This window comes from Neoarius graeffei, chromosome 5, assembly GCF_027579695.1.
Source record: "Neoarius graeffei isolate fNeoGra1 chromosome 5, fNeoGra1.pri, whole genome shotgun sequence".
NCBI classification, from domain to species: Eukaryota; Metazoa; Chordata; class Actinopteri; order Siluriformes; family Ariidae; genus Neoarius; species Neoarius graeffei.
Window position 1 is genome coordinate 87847443 of NC_083573.1, and position 26322 is coordinate 87873764.

General features: G+C 42.7%; 1 long non-coding RNA gene across 1 annotated transcript in view; it reads right to left on the reverse strand.

The window, feature by feature from the left end:
* Window positions 1-22229, reverse strand: part of LOC132886154 (uncharacterized) — a 33835-nt gene extending 11606 nt beyond the window's left edge. The window contains exon 1 of the long non-coding RNA XR_009654669.1: window positions 22151-22229. This is a non-coding gene — a long non-coding RNA (uncharacterized LOC132886154). The remainder of the gene's footprint in view (window positions 1-22150) is intronic.
* Window positions 22230-26322: the final 4093 nt, after the last annotated feature.

The following is a 26322-nucleotide window of genomic DNA, read 5'->3' on the forward strand; positions in this document are numbered from 1 at the left end:
AACACTGCTGATAACTTTGTTTATACTCTTGAATATCTCTTCTTCATGACGACAACCGGAAGTGTACCAACACGATGGGGCGTGTAGCGCCACCTGTGGCTCGGGTGCACAATGTACCTCACACAATAGCTCGATTTCCTTGTGTGCATGTAGGATTGGATTTCTCTGGCACCCCTGCTGGGACCCTTAGCTCGATTACCGACAGTAGCTCGATTTGGATGTGCATGTAAACGCACTGACTGTCAAGACACACTAAAGCTGTTTTGGTGAATTGTAGTACTCTAACCTTCCTCATCCATCTATCTATCGATCTATCTATTTTTCTGTACCTGTATGTGATCCTGCACTATGTTTCACAAACTAACAAGAATTTGGAAACATCAAGCCTTATCAAAGAAGGTACTTTTTTGGCATTTAAAGTTTTCTGGTCTAAATTCCAGAGATCCTGAAACAATGCAAAGCAGCAATCCTTTAAAAAATCAGCATTCAACATCATGTCTGAATGTGTCAATTACCAGAGAGATAGAAAAAAAAAACTCTTAGGGCTTTCCCCAGAAAAAAAAAATTATATATCTCAGAGCGGTGCTACTGATGCAGAGCCCAGCCCATAAGAGCTGCCCCGATCTGGAGGGCCCTGAAGGCTGCTAGAAGGATCCAGGGGCATACTCCCCTGGAAAATATTGAAATTAGAGACTTCAAACGGTGCATTCTGGTGGCATCTAGGGCTGATTTAGGCACAGTTGAACATTTATTAAATTTACTGTTTTTACCTTTTACCTTTTGCAAGTGGCAAAATTTACAGGGCAAAATTAGATTTGAAATGAAAACACTTCGTAGTGCACCTCTTCATTTTCTGATGCCAGGAACAGAATCAAGGTCAAATCATGCAACAGCACCATCTAGCAACCAGCACCTAAAACATGGTTTTATGTATTGTTGTGAATGGCAGTCAGTGCACGCAGTGAAGCCCTTTATTTTCACTTCTGGGTTGAGTACTAGGATAGTCTACACTTATATATTACAATATTTTCCTATTTCTATAGTTATTACTCATTTTCAGAGGGGAATAAAAGATATTTAGGTGTAGAAAGTGCTCTGCGTTGTGCAATTTATGGTATTGATTTATTTTTAATTTTTTTGGTGTGCAAGTGACAGCGCAGGGCTGACATCGTACAGTGTGGTGGTGCGCCGCATATATGCCCTTTGGGGAAAGCCCTGTTTCTGCTTGTTTATCTTTTATCTCAACTGTGAGACTGGCTGTGAAATCAGAAAACTGGTTTTTAAGGGTTTTATGAGAAAACTCATATTGTAATTCAACAAAGTATTGAAAAGTGGTAATCTTCCTCAAATAAACTGTAACTGTTTTACATATCTTAAGAGAAAAATGCTAATGTTTCCTTGTCTCCAAAATAATTTCATATTTGACAGTGCTAAAGTTTACAAGAGCATTTGAATCATGTTTTCTTCATAGCTGAAGTCCTCTTGGCTTTTATTCTAATACATGACAATATACTCTTATGAAAGGTAAATTACTTCAAGATGACAAACTAAATATTCCAGGCAAATATTTGCCTGAGAATGTACTTCTTTCCTTTTTTCGTGAAGAGTGAAAATAAAAACGAAGACAAAATTCAAATGGTTTTCCAGCCTGAGGACTTTTTTATCTATGTAAATGTTTTACACATTTAAAACATTTTGTGTGGGGTTCTGTGTTCAGGATGCATCCAATGAAACTCATTAAAAACATTGCTTCCCAAATATACTTGGTATATTTAAAAAAAATAAATGCCAACACGGGCGGCACGGTGGTGTAGTGGTTAGCGCTGTCGCCTCACAGCAAGAAGGTCTGGGTTCGAGCCCCGTGGCTGGCGAGGGCCTTTCTGTGCGGAGTTTGCATGTTCTCCCCGTGTCCGCGTGGGTTTCCTCCGGGTGCTCCGGTTTCCCCCACAGTCCAAAGACATGCAGGTTAGGTTAACTGGTGACTCTAAATTGAGCGTAGGTGTGAATGTGAGTGTGAATGGTTGTCTGTGTCTATGTGTCAGCCCTGTGATGACCTGGCGACTTGTCCAGGGTGTACCCCGCCTTTCGCCCGTAGTCAGCTGAGATAGGCTCCAGCTTGCCTGCGACCCTGTAGAACAGGATAAAGCGGCTAGAGATAATGAGATGAGATGAGAAATGCCAACACCCAAGTTGCAGTAGTATTGTGAAAAATGACTCATGAACACAGAGTTATACCACAAAATTCAAAAGTCAAGTTCCTTCATAGTTTTCGAATTGACAGATACAGTGTCTTGCAAAAGTATTCATCCCCCTTGGTGTTTGTCCTGTTTTGTTGCATTATAAGCTGGAATTAAAATGGATTTTTGGGGGGTTAGCATCATTTGATTTACACAACATGCCTACCACTTTAAAGGTCTGAATTGTTGTTTTATTGTGACACAAGCAATAATTAACAGAAATCTGGAGTGTGCATAGGTATTCACCCCCTTTCGTATGAAACCCCTAAATAAGAGCTGGTCCAACCAATTCACTTCATAAGTCACATAATTAGTTGATTAAGATCCACCTGTGTGCAATCAAAGTGTCACATGATCTGTCACATGATGTCTGTATAAATCAACCTGTTCTGGAAGGACCCTGACTCTGCAACACTACTAAGCAAGCAATATGAAAACCAAGGAGCCTCCAAACAGATCAGAGACAAAGTTGTGGAGAAGTATAGATCAGGGTTGGGTGATAAAAAAAATCCCAAACTTTGAATATCCCAGGAAGCACCATTAACACTTGTACTGTATGGTGTTCGGGTCTGTGGGACCCGTTTTCATTTTTTATCAAAGGAACAATGATACGATTAATTATTTTTTCAAACTCAGACTTATTGACCTTGGCTCATTTTTTATGAAGAACATACATCAGAACACATTTTCGATGACCACACACTGTACCCCCCCCCCCCCCACCCCACCCCACCCCCACACACACACACACATTTGGACCCGGGGCAAATAAAAGTGTGCACCTTCACTCTGTCCTCCTCCTGTCTGGGCCTGCTGTTATCGTGTGTGTGTGTTTTGTGTTTCTGCCCCTGACGTTCAAGCACCGACACCTGTCTGCTCTCACATTCCTACACATTTTACCCTCTGTCTTGCAGGAACCAAGACAGAAGTTCCCATAAATTGGGGGCGGGACACAATAAATCTAGCTTTTCCAATGTGGCTCCTTATCACAACTGATCAAGATGGCCAAAAGATTCTCTGCTCAGATTGGCTTGCAAATGATTTTGGAAGAGAGAGAAGCTTTTGATGATGGTGTAGAGGAAGACATTTCAGAACGTGAGGATCACATTTCTGAAAATTCAGAGTCTGACAGTGACTTTGAAGAAGAGGAGAGGATGAGATGGCGCACCAGCCAGTCCCAAAATGAAGACGAGCATGCGGATGATGTGTTGTATAGACTGACAATGGTTACTGTGTGTTCAGCTTGTGTTGTGTAAACTGAACTGAATGGGTTAAATTTCTAATGAAATTCAAAGAAATAAAAATCAGTTGTTATGAAAAACCTTGCTTCATTTGTAAATTTGAAGATAAACAGCTTTTTTTCCACTCATATCTTGACTGTAATTGATTTTCTTTTTGTAAAATTACATTTTATTAAAAAACAAACAAAAAACGAGTAGCACTTTTTTAAATAAATGTAATCTAACAAAGGTAAAGGGCAAATATTAACCATATATGCTGTTTATGTTGCTTGTAATTGGGGTAAAGTAAACAGCTGTTAAGTATTTAATGTAAAATTGTTTGTGTTGAATTTAAAGCACCAAAATGCAGCGGGTCCACCAGACCCACCAATACTGGCTGAGTAACAAAAATACGAACACCACACAAGGGTTAAATCCATTATAGCAAAATGGAAAAACTGTGTCACCACTACAAACCTGACAAGAGAAGGCTGCCCACCAAAACTCACAGACCAGGCAAGGAGGGCATTAATCAGAGATGCAACAAAGACACCAAAGATAAAACTGAAGGAGCTGTAAAGATCCACAGTGGAGATGGGAGGATCTGTCCACAGGACCACTTTAAACTGTACACTCTACAGAGTGGGACTTTCTGGAAGAGTGGCCAGACAAAAGTCATTGCTTAAGAAAACATGTTTGGAGTTTGCCCAACAGCATATGGCAGACTCCCCAAACACATGGAAGAAAATTATCTGGTCAAATGAGACTAAAATTGATCTTTTTGGCCATCATGGGAAACACCATGTGCAGTGCAAACCCTACACCCTGAAAACACTACTCCTACAGTGAAGCATGGTGGTTGCAGCATCATGCTGTAGGGATGTTTTTCATCTGCAGGGACAGGAAAACTGGTCAGGACTGAAGGAAAGATGGATAGCACTAAATACAGGGCAATTCTGGAGGAAAACCTGGGACAAAGGTTCATGTTCCAGCAGAACAATGACCCTAAACATACTGCTAAAGCTACGCTGGAGTGGTTTAAAGGGAAACATTTAAATGTCTTGGAATGGCCTAATCAAAGCCCAGCCCTCAATCCAATTGAGAATCTGTGGCATAACTTGAAGATTGCTGTACACCAACGCAACCCATCTAACTTGAAGAAGTTGAAGCAGTTTTGCCTTGAGGAATGGGCAAAAATCCCAGTGGCTAGATGTGTGAAGCTAATAGAGACATAACACAAGAGACTTGCAGCTGGAATTGCAGTAAAAGGTGGCTCTACAAAGTATTGAATTGGGGGGGGGGGGGGGGGTTTGAATACCTATGCACACTCCAGATTTCTGTTTTTTCATCTTCATTATTGTTTGTGTCACAATAAAAAATAAATTGCACCTTTAAAGTTGTAGGCATGCTGTGTAAATCAAATGGTGCTAACTCTCCAAAAATCAATTTTAATTCCAGCTTGTAATGCGACAAAACAGGACAAACACAAAGGGGGATGAATACTTTTGCAAGGCACTGGAGATAGCTAGACAGACAGACAGACAGACAGACAGATAGACAGATAGATAGATAGATAGATAGATAGATAGATAGATAGATAGATAGATAGATAGATAGATAGATAGATAGATAGATAGATAGATTTTTATACACGGTATTTTAGCATGGATTAGAATGTACAGATTTACAATTTTCTAGCTCATAAAGCCAGGCATTTTCTGCTTCACTTCTTGTAATAACTTCACTTGCTTTCTTATTAAGTGTTCTTTTGGTCATGCCTTCAGCTATAATGTTTATATAAACATATTGTATTCCCATGATGAGAAGCAAGGGCAAGCTTTTTCTTTTTTCATTCTATTTTTATACAATGGCATTCTCAAGAGCAATGCTGTGGACTGCTGACTCCATTGAAAACCAAGTACTAAGGGCAATTTCTTTTATTGTTATTACTTTGTATTACAAATCTTTTTCTGCATAATTTCTGAGAACTAAACCAAGTTATCCACTTTAAGATAATCAGACATTGTTCTCCTAAATTCTCTCATTTCCTCCAATTTTTCCTGGTGGTAGTTTGAGAAGGTCAGTCAAGACTTCTCTATCCCTGGCCACAGATTCCAGCTCCTCCTGAAGTTTCCCCAGATCTTTCCAGACCAACCGTGAGTTATAACCTCTGCAGCAGGTCCTGGGTCTGCCCTGAGGTCTCCATCTAGTAGGACATTCCTTATACATCAGGGGCTAATTAGGGAGTGTCCTTGAAAGGTTCCCAAACCACCTCAACTGGCTCCTATCAGTTCAGATAAGCAGGTCTAATCTGAAGCTATCCTGGATTGTTGAACTCCTCACCCTATCTTGGAAATTAAGACCAGCAAACCTGCAGAGGAACCTCATTTGCACAGCCTGTACCTGAGCCCTACTTTCAGTTACTATCCACAACTCATGACTTTGGTAGAGGATAGGGACCTAGACTGACTGGTAAACAGGGAGCTTTACCTGAAAACTGAACTACTATTATTAAATTATTATCAATGTGAATGGCGGCACGGTGGTGTAGTGGTTAGCGCTGTCGCCTCACAGCAAGAAGGTCCGGGTTTGAGCCCCATGGCCGGCGAGGGCCTTTCTGTGTGGAGTTTGCATGTTGTCCGCATGGGTTTCCTTCGGGTGCTTCGGTTTCCCCCACAGTCCAAAGACATGCAGGTTAGGTTAACTGGTGACTCTAAATTGACCGTGAGTGTGAATGGTTGTCTGTGTCCATGTGTCAGCCCTGTGATGACCTGGTGACTTGTCCAGGGTGTACCCTGCCTTTCACCCATAGTCAGCTGGGATAGGCTCCAGCTTGCCTGTGACCCTGTAGAACAGGATAAAGTGGCTAGAGATAATGAGATGAGATCAATGTGAACTTTTTTAAATAGGTCATCCCAGTGGTGCATCACAGCTCCATGGTCTGAGCTCCAGGGTTGTACATATTCTCTTCATTGTTTGTGTCTCTGTGGTTTTCCTCCAACTTCACAAAACCATGCCAGTACTTAGATTGGATACGATAGATGACCAATCCAGGGTGTGTTGTTTTTCTTATTGACTGTGAGTCAGACCAGGATAATGATTGATTTTGATTGATATTGATTGATATATATATACTTTATTACCCCAAAGGGAAATTTGTCTTGGACTCATGCACTGCATACAATGCTCAACAATAAAAATAAATAAATAAATAAAAACTTACAAGACAGACAACTCAATATAAATAACACATAAACAAACAGACAAACCATAAATGAATGAACACATTTATGATTTTATAACAGAATGCTCACTCCGATTTTAGACAGACAGTCAGACAGACAGACAGAGGGGTGGGCAGACAGATGACGACATAGATATACAGACAGACAGACAGGCAGACAGACACACAGACAATCATGGTTTCTATGATGGAGCTTGATATTTTAGTTCTCAACTGTTAGGAGATTACAACACATCCAAAGATGAACTCTGCTGCACACCCTGTCTTTAAACCTCAGAATATAAACAATACGGAAATGTTGTGCTTGGAGAAGGGTCCAAAATCATGTGCATTCCAACCTTGTTAAACATTACAAGAAGAAACTTTTACAAAAGGAATTGCTGTAATTCTCCCAGGTGAGCCCTCACTAGATATTAGATAAAGAGGTGCCAATAATTTTGAACCCAGTGTTTTGCAGGGGAAAGTCAATAATTTAAGGTATTGTTTATAGTGAAAATATTTTGTGTAAACTCAAACTATGTCTCCATACATTTAAACAACCAAAGATATCACTTCTCTTCATTATTCATTCAGCTTCCTGTATTTGCTTAAAGGGAGCCAAAAATTTTGGAGAAAACCTATATAAAGCATTTACTTACAATACAGTTAGTTATATATTGTACTGGGTATTGCAATCAAAGACTATATTCTATTGCACCTGCACATGACACACATAATGATCAGCCAGCTACTGCTGTACACAGCAGGGGTTCCAGACCATGGCACAGTGTGATTTTCCTTTATTTCCAATTAATATAGCAAGTGTTTAGGCTGTTACCTTGGCTCGTGTTACTCTGCCTATCACATCTCATGAGGCTGTACTGCCACATTCTGCTGCTAATCAGTTTTTTTGTCATTCTTTATGGTGACAAGAATAGAAAGGGAGACAGATGGAAAAAATGTAAAGAGACAAGAGGCACTGAGCAAGAAAAAGAAATTCTATACAACTACAAAGCTGTCTTCATTGGCAGCAAAGATAAAAGTTAAGCTCCCATGAGGAAAACCCACAGTCCCTGGTGTGATGAGCTTTCCCTTCAAAGGTCATCTGCCACATGGCTCTGTAATGAACAGTGATGGAAAAAATAAAGATAAAAGCTAAACCATAGCCAGCAGATTCAATTAGGAAAAGAAATGAACATGGCGTTTCATAAAGCCTTCATTAGTTCACTTTTGAATTTACTAGCGACCAACAAGGCTTTTCTGTTTAAAGCCTCTTTTGTTCTTATCCCTTTTTTCTAGTCATTGATATGATGCTTTGAAAGAAAGCAAAGAAGAACTTCAGAAGCTCAAAGAGAAGCCATATTTCTTGTGTGCATGTCGTTAGAGATGATGTTCTTTAAGACTGGCTATGAATCCCAACTTTAAAAAGTTGCACAAGAAAAGACATTGTATGAACATTAATACCTTCTACAACCAACTCACAACCACACACCTATGAAGGAAAGATGTCTCAGAACTTGAGACATGAAATTTGGTGATGCATTTCCTATTTAATTTGTAGCAACATACCAGCAGTATGTGCCTCCAAACAGACAAGTGCTCCTTGCCATGCAACTTATGTAGGAATTTTATCTTAAATTATCAGCATCAGAATCATTTTGATGCTACACTGACTTATGATGGGGAGAATGGTTTGTCTTCCATTCCAATTCTGCACCCATTTCACCAGTTATAGCACTATTTAACTCTGGTGGAGTGTCTCAGAGAGATGTCTCTTACGACGATTGACCTCGTATGAGAACTGTGTAATGTTTTACAGCCCCATGTCACACATAAATAACTATCTGTCTTCAGCTACAGTGGTGCTTGAAAGTTTGTGAACCCTTTAGAATTTTCTATATTTCTGCATAAATATAAAATAAAACATCATCAAATTTTCACACAAGTCCTAAAAGTAGATAAAGAGAACCCAGTTAAACAAATGAGACAAAAATATTATACTTGGTCATTTATTTATTGAGGAAAATGATCCAATATTACATATCTGTGAGTGGCAAAAGTATGTGAACATTTGCTTTCAGTATCTGGTGTGACCCCCTTGTCCAGCAATAACTGCAACTAAACATTTCCAGTAACTGTTGATCAGTCCTGCACACCGGCTTGGAGGAATTTTAGCCCATTCCTCCATACAGAACAGCTTCAACTATGGGATGTTGATGGGTTTCCTCACATGAACTGCTCGCCTCAGGTCCTTCCACAACATTTTGATTGGATTAAGGTCAGGGACATTGACTTGGCCATTCCAAAACTTTAACTTTATTCTTCTTTAACCATTCTTTGGTAGAACAACTTGTGTGCTTCGGGTCTTTGTCTTGCTGCATGACCCACCTTCTCTTGAGATTCAGTTCATGGACAGATGTCTTGACATTTTCCTTTATAATTCGCTGGTATAATTTAGAATTCATTGTTCCATCAATGATGGCAAGCCATCCTGGCCCAGATGCAGCAAAACAGGCCCAAACCATGATACTACCACAACCACGTTTCACAGATGGGATAAGGTTCTCATGCTGGAATGTAGTGTTTTCCTTTCTCCAAACATAACACTTTTTTCATTTAAACCAAAAAGTTCTATTTTGGTCTCATCCGTCCACAAAACATTTTTCCAGTAGCTTTCTGATTTGTCCACGTGAACTTTAGCAAACTGCAGATGAGCAGCAATGTTCTTTTTGGAGAGCAGCGGCTTTCTCCTTGCAACCCTGCCATGCACCCCATTGTTGTTCAGTGTTCTCCTGATGGTGGACTCATGAACATTAGTCAATGTAAGAGAGGCCTTCAGTTCCCTAGAAGTTACCCTGGGGTCCTTTGTGACCTTGCCAACTATTAGATGCCTTGCTCTTGGAATGATCTTTGTTGGTCAACCACTCCTGGGGAGGGTAACAATGGTCTTGAATTTCCTCCATTTGTACACAGTCTGTCTGACTGTGGATTGGTGGAGTTCAAACTCTTTAGAGATGGTTTTGTAACCTTTTCCAGCCTGATGAGCATCAATAACGCTTTTTCTGAGGTCCTCAGAAATCTCCTTTGTTCATGCCATGATACACTTCCACAAAAGTGCTGTGAAGATCAGACTTTGATAGATCCCTGTTCTTTAAATAAAACAGGGTGCCCACTCACACCTGATTGTCATCCCATTGATTGAAAACACATGACTCTAATTCCACCTTCAAATTAACTGCTAATCCTAGAGGTTCACATACTATTGCCACTCGCAGATATGTAATATTGGATCATTTTCCTCAATAAATAAATGACCAAGTATAATATTTTTGTCTCATTTGTTTAACTGGGTTCTCTTTATGTACTTTTAGGACTTGTGTGAAAATCCGATGATGTTTTATGTCATATTTATGCAGAAATATAGAAAATTCTAAAGGGTTCACAAACTTTCAAGCACCACTGTAGCCATAAGAAGAAGTTAGCCCAGTATTATCTTAGTCTCCAAACAAGAGACTGGACAAGTATAAATCCTGGACTGCCTTTTAATCATTTGCAAGAACTAAGAGAGATTAACCGGCTGCAAGACAGATGTAGAGCTGGCTTTCTTTTTGTTTGACCCTGTAAGTAATATTATTATGTATGTCTTGTGTTGTTGCACTTGCTTGCTGTTTGGCTGTGTTAGCAAAATCCTTGACTCTCTAGCTTTTTATCACAAGTCAAATAAGCCCATTTCAACAGAGGTTTAGCCACAAGCTACATCTTGAGGTGCTGTTTGCAAATTAGCTAAATACCACTTGGATATCTGTACTGAAAATAAACATTGTTCTATCGGTTTGTTGTGTAGCTTTGCTGACTAGCTTGCAACACAAGTTTGCATCCTTTTGTCCAAGTTTTGTAAAGTTAATTTACAACCCCAACTCAGAAAAAGTAAGTATGGAAAATGCAAATAAAAAACAAAAAACAAAGCAGTGATTTCTAAATTTACTTTGGCTTGTATTTCATTGGAGATAGTATGAACCCAAGATATTTCATTTTTTGTCTGGTCAACTTCATTTCATTTGTTAATATACAGGAGGTTGCAAAAGTAGGTATACAGTAAGGATTATTCCAGTATTACCAGTATTATAATAGTGGCGGGCGGCACGGTGGTGTAGTGGTTAGCACTGTCGCCTCACAGCAAGAAGGTCCTGGGTTCAAGCCCAGTGGCCGGCGAGGGCCTTTCTGTGTGGAGTTTGCATGCTGTCTGCGTGGGTTTCCTCTGGGTGCTCCGGTTTCCCCCACAGTCCAAAGGCATGCAGGTTAGGCTAATTGGTGGATCCAAATTGACCGTAAGTGTGAATATGCTTGGAGAGGAGATGGGCACCACCAAGCAATCCAAGCCAAGAGAAAAGACATGAGAGATGAGTGACTATGTCAGCATCTCTCATGCCTCCCTACGACCGCAATGCAGTTACGGGAATGAACAGAACAGATAATAGTGGTGCTAGGTTTCATTTAATATTAATGTTTTGTGTGAATGTTTTGTTTTTCATTACTGTATACCTACTTTTGCAGCCCCCTGTATATCCATACCTGCATTTGAGGCCTGCAACACATTCCAAAATAAATGGGATGGGGCAACTTAGGGTGAGTAATGAGTTAAAACAATTAAATAATGATGTGATTTGAAACAGGCGATAGTGATGACAACAGGTAATTGTAATCATGATTTGGTACAAAATCAATATCCAGGAAAGGCCTAGTCATTGAGGTGGAAAGATGGGCTGAGGATCTCCAGTTTTTCAACAAATGCATGAGAAAATTATTGAAATGTTCACTAACAATGTTCCTCAATGAAAGATATGAAGGGATTTGAATATTTGACCCTCTACAATGCATAATTTCATGAAATGATTCAAAACATCTAGAGGAATTTCAGTGGACAAAGGGCAAGGGCCCAAACCTAAGCTGATCCCTGAAGCCTCAGAGGGAACTGCATCAAGAGCCATCATTCATCTGTAGCTGATATAACCACATGGGCTCAGGTTTATTTTGTCAAGCACTACAATGCAGAGTTACATCCACAAATGCCAGCTAAAATTTTACTGTGCAAAAGGCAGCATTATGTTAACTGTGTCCAGAAGCACCATTGACTTCTCTAGGCTCTGAGACATCTGGGATGGACCATCATACAGTGGAAATGTGTATTGTGGTCAGATGAATCAGTATTCCAGGTCTTTTTTGGAAGAAATGGACATCATGTGCTCCAGACCAAAGACGAAATGGGCCATCCAGACAGTTACTAGCAACAAGTCAAATCAAGTTTATTTTTATACTGCTTTTAACAATAGACATTGTCGCAAAGCAGCTTTACAAAAAATTAAAATTAAAGACTATAACATGAACTAATTTTATCCCTAATTTTTCCCCAATGAGCAAGCCTGTGGTGACGGTGGCAAGGAAAAACTTCCTCAGATGACACAAGGAAGAAACCTCAAGAGGAACCAGACTCAAAAGGGAACCCATCCTCATTTGGGCGATAACAGATAATGTCCAACAACAAGTCCAAAAGCCAGGGTCTGTCATGGTATGGGGTTGTGTCAGTGCCCTTGGCAAAGGTAACTCACACTTCTGTGATGGCAACATTAATGCAGAAAAGTACATTGAGACTTTGGAGCAATATATGTTGCCTTCAAGATTACATAATTTCTAGGGATATTTCAACAAGACAATGAAAAACCACATTCTACACACATTACAAAGTCATGGCTGTGCAGTACTGTTGCATACCTTAAAACCTGTTTACAGAAAAATGGGGGGGGGGCATGAAATGCTTCATTACTTGGTGTCTTCAATCTCTAAACATCTTTAAAGTGTTGTAAGAAGGAATTGCAATATTATAAAGTGGTAAATGCTTTAAAATAAAAATGTTTGTCCCCACGTTTTTGATATGTATTGCAAGAATCAAAATTGAGAAGTGTTTATTAAAAAAAGAAAGAAAGAAAAAGAAAATCAATTGAAGTAAAGCATCAAATAATGTGTTGTTGTATTGTTTTGAGCGCAATACAAGTCAAAGATTATTTACAAATTGTTTTCAGTTTTGATTTCACTTTCAACATACTGTCCCAACTCTTTCTGATTTGAGGTTGTGCTTGACTAGCTGTTATTTGTCCTTTAACATCCCCCAGCATTAGATACTGTACAGTTCCCTCTACAATTATTCAGGGCTTTGAACCAGAATTTTTTCCCTATTGGTTCGTTCCGAACAGAAACGGAATTTTAACGTTCCGGAACGGTTAATTACGTTCCCTGTCAGCTGTTTAACAAATGGCTATAAAGTTATGTCTCTGTCTCATCCGGCTTAAGCCAAATGTAGGCTAATTCTATTACAACCTTCATTAAATAAGACAAGAAATAATTCAAAACAATTATTATTTCAAATGTTGGCGATTTGGATTCTCAGTATGTCTTCCCATCTACACAAACAGAAAAAGTGCCAAAAATGAAAGATAATTCGTTTAGTGTGTTACCAAAGGCTAGTCAGGCCCTATAGAGGGCTACCGCATGACGTCACCACGCCGCGAGATTTTGTTAGGCGCCATATTGGAAGACCAAGTACACATCTATGCAAGTACATACATTCATAAAACAAACTACACCTGAAATGTAGCCAGGGCCGGTTCTGCCCTAATCTGGATCCGGGTGCAACATCGCGCAACCCCCCCCCAAAAAAAACACCAGTCTAAATCAGGACAACCATCACATAACTATAACATTTTATATTAACTATTTTAACTAAATGGGCTATAATAAATAAGCCTGCAGGCAGCCACGGCGGGCTGCCTCAGAAAAGTAACCATTCAATGACAACTGAAAGCCTGCAGCCATGGCGGGCTGCCTCAGAAAAGTAACCATTCAATGACAACTGAAAGCCTGCAGCCACGGCAGGCTGCCTTAAAAAGTAACCATTTGTCCTACCTTAAAACTTGTTTTGCATTTTCTGCCTCCTTTTTTGTATTTTCAACCCTCCGTTTATTTTCTTTCCTTTTCTGAAAACCCGATTTGTGTCCAGACATTTTGTTCTGCTACCAACGAACTAACTCGTCAGGTCTCGTCTCTCGAGCCCGTGATGATTCCCGTGGGAAGGGCAACAATTGATACATTTTTACAAACAGCCAATAGGGAGGTTGCAACGTTCAGGCTCTTCTTTGCTTAGACGCTCAGTAATTCACTTATTATCACATGGAGACGTGATAGCAGTTCACCTTCCCGCTCTCTCCATTCAGTCAGCGAACGTCACACAGGAAGTGAACCCCAGCGGGTCATAGAAACTTGCGCAGGAGAAGAATGGCTATTTTATTTGTAGGCTACAGAAACTTTGAGGAACGAAATAAAAACCAGTATTAACCGGTTACCGTTATTTTTAATAAGCATTTCTGTTCCGGAACATAAAAAATAATAAAGTTTCTGGTTTCGTTTCTGTTCCATGTGAAATAGAAAAAGTTCCCGGTTTTCGTTCCTTGAACCGGTTCAAAGCCCTGTAATTATTGGCACTCCTTGTAAAGATTAGTGTGAAGTGTTCAAAAAACTCCACCTTTTGGTGAATTAGTTTAATCTCGCATTGAAAAAATGGGGAAAAAAATCCAACCTTTAATTGAAATAATTTTATTCAGAGAAAAACAAATCCCTTATCAAGAAATAATTATTTTCAACAAACACACATGTAGGCGGCACGGTGGTGTAGTGGTTAGCGCTGTCGCCTCACAGTAAGAAGGTCCGGGTTCGAGCCCCATGGCCTGCGAGGGCTGTTCTGTGTGGAGTTTGCATGTTGTCCATGTGGGTTTCCTCTGGGTGCTCTGGTTTCCCCCACAGTCCAAAGACATGCAGGTTAGGTTAACTGGTGACTCTAAAGTGAGTGTGAATGGTTGTCTGTGTCTATGTGTCAGCCCTGTGATGACCTGGTGACTTGTCCAGGGTGTACCCTGCCTTTCGCCTGTAGTCAGCTGGGATAGGCTCCAGCTTGCCTGTGACCCTGTAGAACAGGATAAAGCGGCTAGAGATAATGAGATGAAGCACACATGTGCAGTGATTATTGGTAATCCTGCATTTAATACTTTGTACAATGTCCCTTTGGCAGTAAAACAGTCCTGAGTCTTCGCCTATAACATTTTATAAGGGTGGAGATACAGAGCAGGGCATCTAAGACCTTGTGCTCTCTCCTCTTCAGCTCACCACACAGGTTTTCAATGGGGTTTAGGTCAGGAAACTGAGATGGTCATGGCAGAAGATTGAGTTTGTGGTCAGCTAACCATTTTTGTGTTGATTTGGACATATGCTTCCTATCATTGTCCTGCTGGAAGAGCCAATGATGGCCCAGTTTTAGTTTCCTTGCAGAAGCAGACAGATTTTGATTTAAAATGTCCCAGTATTTCATGGAGTCCATGATGCCATATATCCCTACAAGGTTTCCAGAGGCTTTGGAGGAAAAACAGCACCAAAACATTACAGAATCTCCACCATATTTTACAGTTGGGATTGGGTTCCTTTCATTATAGCCATGCTTTTTATCTCAAACCCACCTCAAGTGTTTATTGCCAAAAAGTTCCATTTTTGTTACGTCAGTCCATAGAACATGATTTCAGTCAAAGTTGTAGTTGCGTTTTGCAAACTTGAGACTCTTACAGGGGGTGGCACAGTGGTGTAGTGGTTAGCACTGTTGCCTCACAGCAAGAAGATCCGGGTTCAAGCCCCGTGGCCGACGAGGGCCTTTCTGTGCAGAGTTTGCATGTTCTCCCTGTGTCTGCGTGGGTTTCCTCTGGGTGCTCCGGTTTCCCCCACAGTCCAAAGACATGCAGGTTAGGTTAACTGGTGACTCTAAATTGACTGTAGGTGTGAATGGTTGTCTGTGTCTATGTGTCAGCCCTGTGATGACCTGGCGACTTGTCCAGGGTGTACCCTGCCTTTCGCCCGTAGTCAGCTGGGATAGGCTCCAGCTTGCCTGCAACCCTGTAGAACAGGATAAAGTGGCTAGAGATGATGAGATGAGACTCTTACATTTGTGGTTTACTGACAGAAAAGGCTTTTTTTCTGGCACTGCTTTTTACATTTGTCTGTTGCCTGCTTTCCTGACACCAGGCAAGTTTGTAACAGTTCCATATATAAGTGTATTTGTGGCAGCAGGGGTAGAGTCAAGCATCAGCTATGAATGGTAAGGAGGCAGGTTGAATCAGCAGGTAACGTGATGAGGTGCACCTGTGTCAAATTACTGGCTGTCTATTAACCTGTGTCTCTGTGTGTCTTTCAGACAGTCAGGAACGAGAGAGAGAGAGAGCGCGTGCGCGCACACACAGTGTCACCCTGCATGTGTGCATGTTTATGTGTTGAGTGGTCACTGAAAAGTGTGTTAAATAAAAGAACTCACCTGTTCCGAAGCCTGTTTCCAATTCCTCTGTTTCCCCAGAATTCCAAGAGTTGTCACACTGGTGCTGAAACCCAGGACCAAGGAACAATCATTGTCATGGGATCCGAACCAGTCAGAGAGCTCCTCCAACCATTCACCAATGACCTCCAGCACCAGTAGCACGCCCTCGTCGCATTGACTGTAGATCAGGGCTGGCACTTCCAGGCTCTGATCGAATTCCAGGCAGAGGACCAGCAGGTGATACAGAGCTGGATCCAGTCTGTGGGTGCTCCAACAGTCATTCCTGCAGCCAGCATGCCCATCCAGCTGGTGAAGATGGGGCTGCAGGATGACCTCGACACCTTCCTCGAGATGTTTGAGTGTGTCATGGAGGCAAGCTCATGGCCAACCTCTCAGTGGGCAGCTCACCTACTGCCACACCTGTCGGGGGAAGCTCTGCTTGCGGATCAACAGCTCCTGGCCACCAACATGCTGGAGTACCCCCACCTGAAGCGAGCCATCGTACAGTGGATTGGCCACAGCCCTGAAGAGGAGCACCAGTGGTTCTGCTTGCTGGCTTATGGAGAAGAGGGCTGGCCATTTGCGTTCACCCAACAACTCCAAGATGCCTGCCGGCAGTGGCTGTTGGCCAGTGAATGTGATGTTGAATCCATCATTGAGCAACACTGGAGCAGTTTGCTGCCAAGCAGGATGTCAGTGTGGATCCAGTGTCACCGACCAACATTGCTGGAGAATGCAGTCTGACTGGCCGGAGATCACCTGACAGCATATCCAGAAGCAGGCTGTGCTACAACTTCCTTTCTCTCTCACTTCCACTTTCTCCTTCTCCCCTCCCTCTCCTCACCCCTCCCCTACCCCAGCCCCATGGAAACGGGGAGCAACTCCCCCGAAACCCGTTCGCCGCACCCATATCAATTCCTGTGTTTCTACTCTCCCTTCTCCTTCTGTGTCTGTGCCACCATTAATCCCCTCTGTCTCTCCACAAACATACTCATCCATGCCCACCAGAACCACAAGTGAGCCCCAGCAGGTCTGTAAACACAGAGGGAAGGTGGGGAATCAGTGCTTCTGCAAGGATGCGTGGCTACTGATTCGCATCCCCAATGCACTTCAGGCTTCCCCTGATCGAGTGGGGGTGTACAGGATAGCTGTGAGTATTCAAGGGGGTACACATCAGGCTTTGGTGGATTCAGGTTGTAATCAGACCTCCATACATCAAAGCCTGACTCAATGTGGGGCACTGGGAAATGCACGTTTGGTAAAGGTTAAGTGTGTGCATGGTGATATACACAAATATCCGCTGATGCCCATCACTATCCATTTCTGGGGAGAAAAGCATAGTGTAGAGGCTCCAGTTAGTCTGAGCCTCACTCACTCACTGATCCTGGGAACCAATTGGCTGGGGTTTAAAACATTAATGAAACAAATAGTAGTGGGTGAGTCCTGCAGTAGCGCTTCACAAGGGGATCCCGCTGCAACATTGCCTGAGGAGGCGGTCTCAGTCACACCCACATCAGCTCCTCATTATGATGACACAGAGAGTGGGGAGAGCCCTTCTCCCTCTCTGGGGAATCCATTAGGGGACTTCCCATTGGAGCAGGCATGTGGCGAGTCTCTGAGTCATACCTTTGACCAAGTGAAAGCAATTGATGGCCAGTGTTGTTTTCATTAACAATGACGATGACGAAATGATTTCATTAACGCACCTTTTTTTCATGACTAAAACAAGACAGTGACGAGCTAAACATAACTCTTTAATCACAAAAATATGACAAGACGTATCTGTTGTTTTCGTTGACGAGACGAAAATGTTAGTGTGTTGGCTATAGGACTATCAAAATGCATGGCATTTCCTCCAACGGTGCGTGCAACCTGTCTGCCAAATGCTGAAAATATCAGCAATGCACCTGCATCCTGTCCTTGTTTGGTCACGCCCACCACCAGGCATGTCCGGGCACAGTGCACGCCGGGGCAGCCACACACAGTTCATGGACCATGGCAGCGGCAACACCAGCACAAGGGCTTGGTGGGCGGAAAAGATGTGATGATTTATGGACATACGTTACACATAATCCAGCAGAAAATAAAACGGAATACCTTGTAGTGGGAGACAGAGGTACATGCTGTGGCTATAAACTACGTGGCAAGAATACGACCAACCTCAAGAGGCATCTAAAAGCTCACCATGCTGCTATTTCTGCGACGGTAAGTTAACGTTACAATAAGTCCTGTTAACAAATCATGTATACGTTTGCTAGCTTTGGTTAATGTCACTCAACAATTGGTCTGTGATGAAATTCCTATTAAGTTTTCCAAAACACCATGACCTGGCGAAAATGAATGGGACCGCTAGCTTCATGCTAAAGTTGGCTTGGTTAAGCTAACTTAAATTCGATTAAGATGTCATGAGTAAAACTTGTCCTGCAGGGATTTTTGGTGGGACAGCAACTGAATGCTTTGTCATATATTGACCCATATTTGAGTTATTGTGAAACATATGGGAGGAAATGTAGCTTTTCAGACCTGTTGCTGTGCCTTAATATGTCTAAATGAGCAGCAGCACACCTGGCTACTCTAACGTTAGCAGCACGTTTAGCCATCATATTTACATTAACAGACAGCGTGGTCATCTTTGAGTTGTGTGTTCATCATGACATGTTTGTGCTCTATCAGCGCATTGCGACATGTTAAACGGAGGCAGAAACATGAGTCTGTGAACAATGGAGCATGCACACTAGACAGTGTTTATGTAGAGAGCATGCACACTTGACAACGTTTATGTAGACAGCATGCACACTAGACAGCATTTATGTAGAGAGCATGCACACTAGACAGCGTTTATGTAAAGAGTATGCACACTTGACAGTGTTTATGTAAACACTGTCAAGTGTGCATGCTCTTTACATAAACGCTGTCTAGTGTGCATGCTCTCTACATGAACAATGAACACTCTCTACATGAACACTCTCTAGTGTGCATGCTGTCTACATAAACGTTGTCAAGTGTGCATGCTCTCTACATAAACGCTGTCTAGTGCACATGCTCTCTACGTAAATGCTGTCTAGTGCGCATGCTCTCTACATAAACGCTGTCTAGTGCGCATGCTCTCTACAGAAACGCTGTCTAGTGCGCATGCTCTCTACAGAAACGCTGTCTAGTGCACGTGCTCTCTACAGAAACGCTGTCTAGTGTGCATGCTCTCAACAGAAACGCTGTCTCGTGCGCATGCTCTCTACAGAAACGCTGTCTCGTGTGCATGCTCTCTGCATAAACGCTGTCTAGTGTGCATGCTCTCTACAGAAACGCTGTCTAGTGTGCATGCTCTCTACATAAACGCTGTCAAGTGTGCACACTAAAACTAGGACTAAGACTAAAACTAAATCAAAAATGGCTGCCAAAAACAACACTGTTGATGGCCAAATCCTCCAACCTAACATTGTGCTTTCTTTCCCGTACTTTTGTATTATTAAGGATAGGCTAGATCAAGTGATGCAGGACACTCAAACGAAAGAAAAGATGATACAGTTGTTGGTCCTGAAGAGCCGCAGGAAACTTTTATTCAATGTGGCTCATCATAATCCCATGGCTGGGTATTTGGGGCAGGATAAAATACTGAAACATCTCATGGCCTGTTTCTATTGGCCAGGGATTTGCGCCGATGTCTGCAGGTGGTGTGCGGCATGTCGCAAACACCAGCTGGTAAATCCTGCAGCTGCACCAAAAGCGCCATTGCGCCCATTGCCACTAATGGAGATTCCCTTCGAAAGAATTGGCATGGATCTCATCAGGCCATTAGATCGATCTGCACACGGGTATCACTTTGTGTTAGGCATAGTGGATTATGCAATGCGATACCCGGAAGCAGTCCCATTCTGCATTATCTCAGCACGTAGTGTTATGGAGGTGCTCTTCCACATTATCTCCTGAATCGGAATTCCAAAAGAAATCCTGATTGATCAAGGCACTACTTTTATGTCATGCGCACTGTGTGAATTATACAAATTATTGGGGATTAAATTGATTTTTACGAGTGTTTATCATCTGCAAACAGACGGGCTGGTCAAATGATTTAACCAAACACTTAAAAACATGATTCGTAAGTTCATTCACGGGAATGTTAAAAATTGGGACAGGCGGCTCAACCCTCTGTTGTTTGTTGTTGTTTGTTGTCTCGTTTTTACTCGACACTGGATTTGGCAAAGGGATACTGGCAGATCCCCTTGACTCCATTATCCCATGAAAAAATGGCCTTTTCCACTCTGTTTGGCTTACACCAATTTGTCACCCTCCTTTTGGGTTGTTTGGGGCTCCTGCGACGTTTCAGAGTTTCATGGACCGAATTCTCCATCCCCACAATGTGTATGCGGCAGCCTACTTAAATTATATAATAATTTATAGTTACGATTGGAAGTGGCATCTACAACATCTCGGGATGGTCCTGAGGTCGCTGAGGCACACTGGGCTCACAGCAAACCCGAAGAATTGTGCAATTGGACAGGTGGAAGTATGGTATCTGGGCCTCCATTTGGGTCATGGGCAGGTGCATCCCCAAATTCATAAGACTGCAGTGATTGTGGCCTGCCCACAACCTAAGACCAAAAAGGGGGTGAGGCAGTTCCTGAAGCTGGCTGGTTATTATAGGCGGTTCATGTCTAACTTTTTGGACGTCACCAGCCCACTGACTGACCTCACTAAAAAGGGAGCACCAGATCTGGTCCAGTGGATGGAGACATGCGAATGGGCTTTTGCTCAGGTAAAGGCAGTTTTGTTTGGGGGCCCACTGTTGCATTCTCCTGACTTTTCTCTCCCTTTTGTTTTACAGACCAATGCGTTGGACAGAGGGCTGGGGGCTGTTTTGTCCCAGGTGGTGGAGGGAGAGGAGCGTCCGGTGCTGTACATCAGCTGCAAGCTCTCCATACGAGAGTCAAAGTACAGCACAATGGAAAAGGAGTGTCTGGCCATCAAGTGGGCAGTCCTCACTCTCCACTACTACCTGCTAGGATGCCCATTCACTCTCTGTTCCAACCATGCCCCGCTCCAGTGGCTCCACCACATAAAGGATGCCAATGCGCGGATCACTCATTGGTATCTGGCCCTTCAGCCCTCTAAATTCGAGGTGGTCCACAGACCGGGAGCACAGATGGTGGTGGCGGATTACCTCTCCTGCTGGGGGGGGAGTCAGCTGCAGGCTGGACGGTTCCTTGGCTTTAATCAGGTGGTGGGGGTATGTGGCAGTGGGGGTGTGGTCGATCGTTGGCTGTGAACAGCAAGGAGGCAGGTTGAACCAGCAGGTAACGTGATGAGGTGCACCTGTGTCAAATTACTGGCTGTCTCTGTGTGTCTTTCAGACAGTCAGGAATGAGAGAGAGAGCAGTGTCACCCCACGTGTGTACGTGTTGAGCAGTCACTGAAAAGTGTGCTAAATAAAAGAACTCCCCTGTTCTGAAGCCTGTTTCCAGTTCAATATAATTGCCAGGGTGCTAATAATAGTGGCACATGTGTTTTTATTACATTATTTCCTGAGGGATTTGTTTTTCTCTGAATTAATTTTTCACTTCAAGGTTGGATTTTTCTCATCTTTTCAGTGTGAAATGAAGCTACTTTTTTTCTAACCCTTTTTACTAATCTTTCCAAGGTGTGCCAATAATCATGGAGGACACTGTATGTCCATGTTATCAGCATACTGTCTATGGTTCTCATTACATTAGCTTAGAATGCTACTATAACAAGTTGTGCAACACTTGTGCAAATTTTTACAATTGCATGGCATAAAATGTCTGAACATGCATGTTTACTTCAACACATAAGCTTTCAAGACATAATTGTTATGATGCTACCAGTTTTTGTTTGTGGTTTGCATGTACATGACGTCTGACAAGATTGTTACAGAAACCTGGGATTCCATCTTTCCAGTGTAGTTTCACCCCCATATTGCTGTTGTACACTAAATTCCATGCAATGTAAAAGGAGCATCTCCATGCAAATTCCATGCATGTCTGTCACAAAAAATAAATACATAAAATAAAGCAATGCAGTTATATTTGTGTAAAATCCTGAAATATTACTCTACCTTGTCAGTCAACATGGCTCTTTGGTTTCTGATGCTGTTTTGCTGGTTCTGTACCCTTCAGCTTGTCAATACATGCAGGTGTACAACTGTCTATGAGGGGGAGCTCAAAGCATGATTCATGTTTACAATAGTGGCATAAAAGCAATTTACAGTCCACACCTGTAGGGGGAGGACAGGAGCAAGAAATACCAGTCCTTACATTATACTTCTTCAAAGCAACTGCATCATGCAACATTAGCTTGTTTACTAACATCAACTAGCATAATGGCATTGTATTTATTTATATTGCAGGCTGTAAAAAAAAGGTGCATACTTAATGACTGAAAGACTTTTAAATTCTGACTTAAGAGGTTATGTGATGTCTTTTCATGGCAAAATGTTAACTGGCAGCTTCACCTTTACAAAAAAGAAGTTTATTCAAGTGTGCTTCTAGTATACTTCTTTTAAACTAAAAATAAGAGAGTATGATTTCAGTTAAGGGCGGCACGGTGGTGTAGTGGTTAGCGCTGTTGCCTCACAGCAAGAAGGTCCGGGTTCGAGCCCCGTGGCCGGCGAGGGCCTTTCTGTGCAGAGTTTGCATGTTCTCCCCGTGTCCACGTGGGTTTCCTCCGGGTGCTCCGGTTTCCCCCACAGTCCAAAGACATGCAGGTTAGGTTAACTGGTGACTCTAAATTGACCGTAGGTGTGAATGTGAGTGTGAATGGTTGTCTGTGTCTATGTGTCAGCCCTGTGATGACCTGGCGACTTGTCCAGGGTGTACCCTGCCTTTCGCCCGTAGTCAGCTGGGATAGGCTCCAGCTTGCCTGCGACCCTATAGAACAGGATAAAGCAGCTAGAGATAATGAGATGAGATGAGATTTCAGTTAACTTTTTATTTACTTATCAGAGATATACTTAATAAAGTTATACATAAGTATACTTGGCTTATACTGAAGTATATAGAAAAGTCTAAGTAAGTCTAAGTATATTAAGCTTATACTTAAACTTTTGATCAAGATATACTTAACAAAAGTGTAATTAAGTATTAAAATATTTGTGCCTTATGTTTAAGTGTACTTGCCCTGGAGCTGTGCTTCATCATTGTTGACTCTTAGATATGTCTGTGGTTCCATATAAGTTTTTATTATTATTATTATTATTATTATTATTATTATTATTTCTCCTGACTGGCATAATTCAGTTTTTTTTATTTATTTCTTTTTTCTTTAGAGTTTGGATGTCAATTTCAGTTGTCATTGCCATGTTTTTATACTTTGGCATTTAATACAATGTTGCTTTAAATTCTGATTTTTAAAGAAAATGAATATGTTCTTAATCCTGAGTATCTGTTATTATTTTGTGAATTCTTACCTTTATAATTTCATTGTAACTGAAGGTACAAAACACTTAAGTTGTCTACTGGTAGTGTGCATGAGGTAAGGGTTAGGGCTAGAAAACTAATAGTATACCTAGAAGGGTAATTGCAGTATACTTCAAAACTAAAAAGTGGACTAGATGTATAGAACTAGTAACTAATAGTGTCAAGTGTATGTGAGCATCATGGGTTTCCCACACTTGAAAGGGAAGGACTCGGACTCAGGATTCCACTCGTCTTGTGTTTTATTGATTTTCCTTAGAAAAGTAGAAGTAGAAGAAGAAGACGAGTGGAATCCTGAGTCCGAGTCCTTCCCTTTCAAGTGTGGGAAACCTGTGATGCTCACATACACTTGACAGTGAAAAACCGGTAGCCTTTTTTGTCCTTTTTTTTCCCGATGTGCTGTAAAGTTTGTGTTAGTCACGAATTCCCTTTGCAACTGCTGTGCTGCTGCTTCGTTACAAACTGAATGCCAACTCTGCCTATTTTTCTAGAAAGACCGCTGCCCTGCTAATTAGCGTTGTGATTGGCTTCACCTGTTCAGTGCTGCATGCTGCCAAGCCATGCGCCGGCAGCGTAGCACTGCAGTTCAGCGTTGCAGGGAGTAGCGGAGGCAGCTGTCAATCATGTGAGCCTGCGTTCAGACACTCCTCGCAGCAGATCGCCCCGACACCTCCCACTCGGTCTTGGCGTGGCGCGACACAGAAAGATCGCACCCATCAGATGAGCTGGTCTCTGCTGACTTGTTCCTCCACTGGGAGGAGGACGATGAGGCGTCGCACATCCCGATGCAGTGTGGTACCCTGCGGGTCCCAGGACTTTTTGGTTGGTTTTGGAGTCTTCACCTGAGCACATCCACCTGGGGGGACTTTCACATGGACATCCCGGACAATGCCTTTGGAGTCTGCATTCACGCTGACCACTCTTGCAAGCTTGAATTGCAGTGCGTTTTGGTCGCAGAGCCACACTATGTCTCCGACGGCAACATTTCTTTTTGCAGTGTGCCACTTGCTGCGGATGAACAGGTTCGGACCTGCAAGTTGGCTCCAGGACCTCCAGAAGTGGCTAACTTGTGTTTGCATTTCTTGCAGTCTCTTGAAGGGGTAGGTGGTGTAGTCTACTGTTTTGAAGTCTCCAGTTTGTGTGGCTCGGACAAGCAACAGTGTGTTTGGGGTTATGTAATTGATGCGGTCCTCACGGCTCTGAACTCTGGCATCGATTGGCCTTTCGTTGGCAAGGTTAGCGGCTAGCTTAAGCACTGTCAGGAACTCACTGAAGGTAAGGCCTCCTCCGCCACCAAGGCTTTGCAGAGCTCTTTTGGTGACCTTGACAGCAGCTTCGGCAGCACCATTCCGGTGGGGTGAGCCAGCTGGAAGGATTTTCCACATCCAGCAGGTACCGTTTTTGGCAGCATACTCTTCAAGTGATTCTTTGTTCAGTTGTCTCAGGTAAGTATACATTTCTTCCAGGACAGGTTTCGCTCCAATGAAGTTTGTTCCAGGATCGGACCAGATCTTCTGCGGATGACCACGGACAGAAGTGAATCTCTGATAAGCAAGGAGGAAGCTCTCTGTTGTTAGTGTTTGCCAGTTCGACATGGATGGCTCGGCTTGACATACAGCAGAATAGTATGCCCCATACTTTCATGCTTGCTCTCCTTTTGACGTCATCCTTCACTTGATATGGTCCGAACAGGTCGACGGATGTGAACTGGAATGGCGCAGCTGGTTTGACACGCTCTTCAGGTAAGTCACCCATGATTTGCTGACAGGTTTTTGCTCTTTCTTTCTTGCAGATGATGCAGTTGTCGACAACTTTTTGGGCCAGAATTCTTCCTCTGATCACCCAGGCTCTCTTTTGCATCCGCAGCAGAGTTCCTGCCACTCCATCATGTCCCTCACTGTGTGCTTCACGGGCCAGGAGAGTGGAGACCCAGGCTTGGTATGGTAGCAGGGGAACAGCTTTATGGTCCTCTTTGAAGGCCTGTATCCGCCCTCCACACATCAGGATCCCAGTTACTTGGTCTTTGTATACAACAAGCCTGTCAGTAGTTGTGTTTGGGAAGTTCATACCTTCTTGCGCTGCCAGGCATAGTTTCAGGAACACGTTTTTCCTTTCACTGACACTGTTGACGCCAGATGAAAGTATTGCCTCCCACTTTGCTTCATCTCCCCTCTTGGCATGCAAGAATTTCTTAGCCGCCCTCCAAGTCCATGCAACCATCCCGACCAGCCGTCTTAGACTGCTGAAGCACCTTTCGTCCAATAGATTTTGGACTGCTGCTACTGTCGGTGGTGGGTTTCTGGACTTGGATTGTGCTTCGTCCTGGACTGCAATTGGGCTTTGTGCCTTCAGCTGACTTCGGGTGAGTACAGCAGTGAATGTTTTCTTCTGCATTTTCATGACGTTGTCTCTTGCCTGTGCAGCAACATCTTTCATTGACTTTTTTGGCCACTCACCCTCAGGAAGCTGAAGGAACTGCGGACCTGACTGCCACTCGGATTTCTCCATTAGGTCATCAGGACTGGCCCCTTGGGTGATGATGTCTGCAATGTTCTCAGCACCTGGAATCCACCACCAATCTTGGATGTCCGTGCTGCTCTGGATCTCACCAATTCTGTTTGCATAGAAGGTTTGGTATCCATAACTTTCACGCTGTATGGCACCCAAGATGGTCTGGCTGTTGACTAGATGATACCACCTCTTGACCTCGATTCGGCAGTGCTTTTGGAAGTAGTTCTTCAGCCGTGCTGCAAAGACTGCTCTGTACATTTCTGCTTTCACAGGGTCACCTTTGTGGTCGAGGGGGATCAGCTTA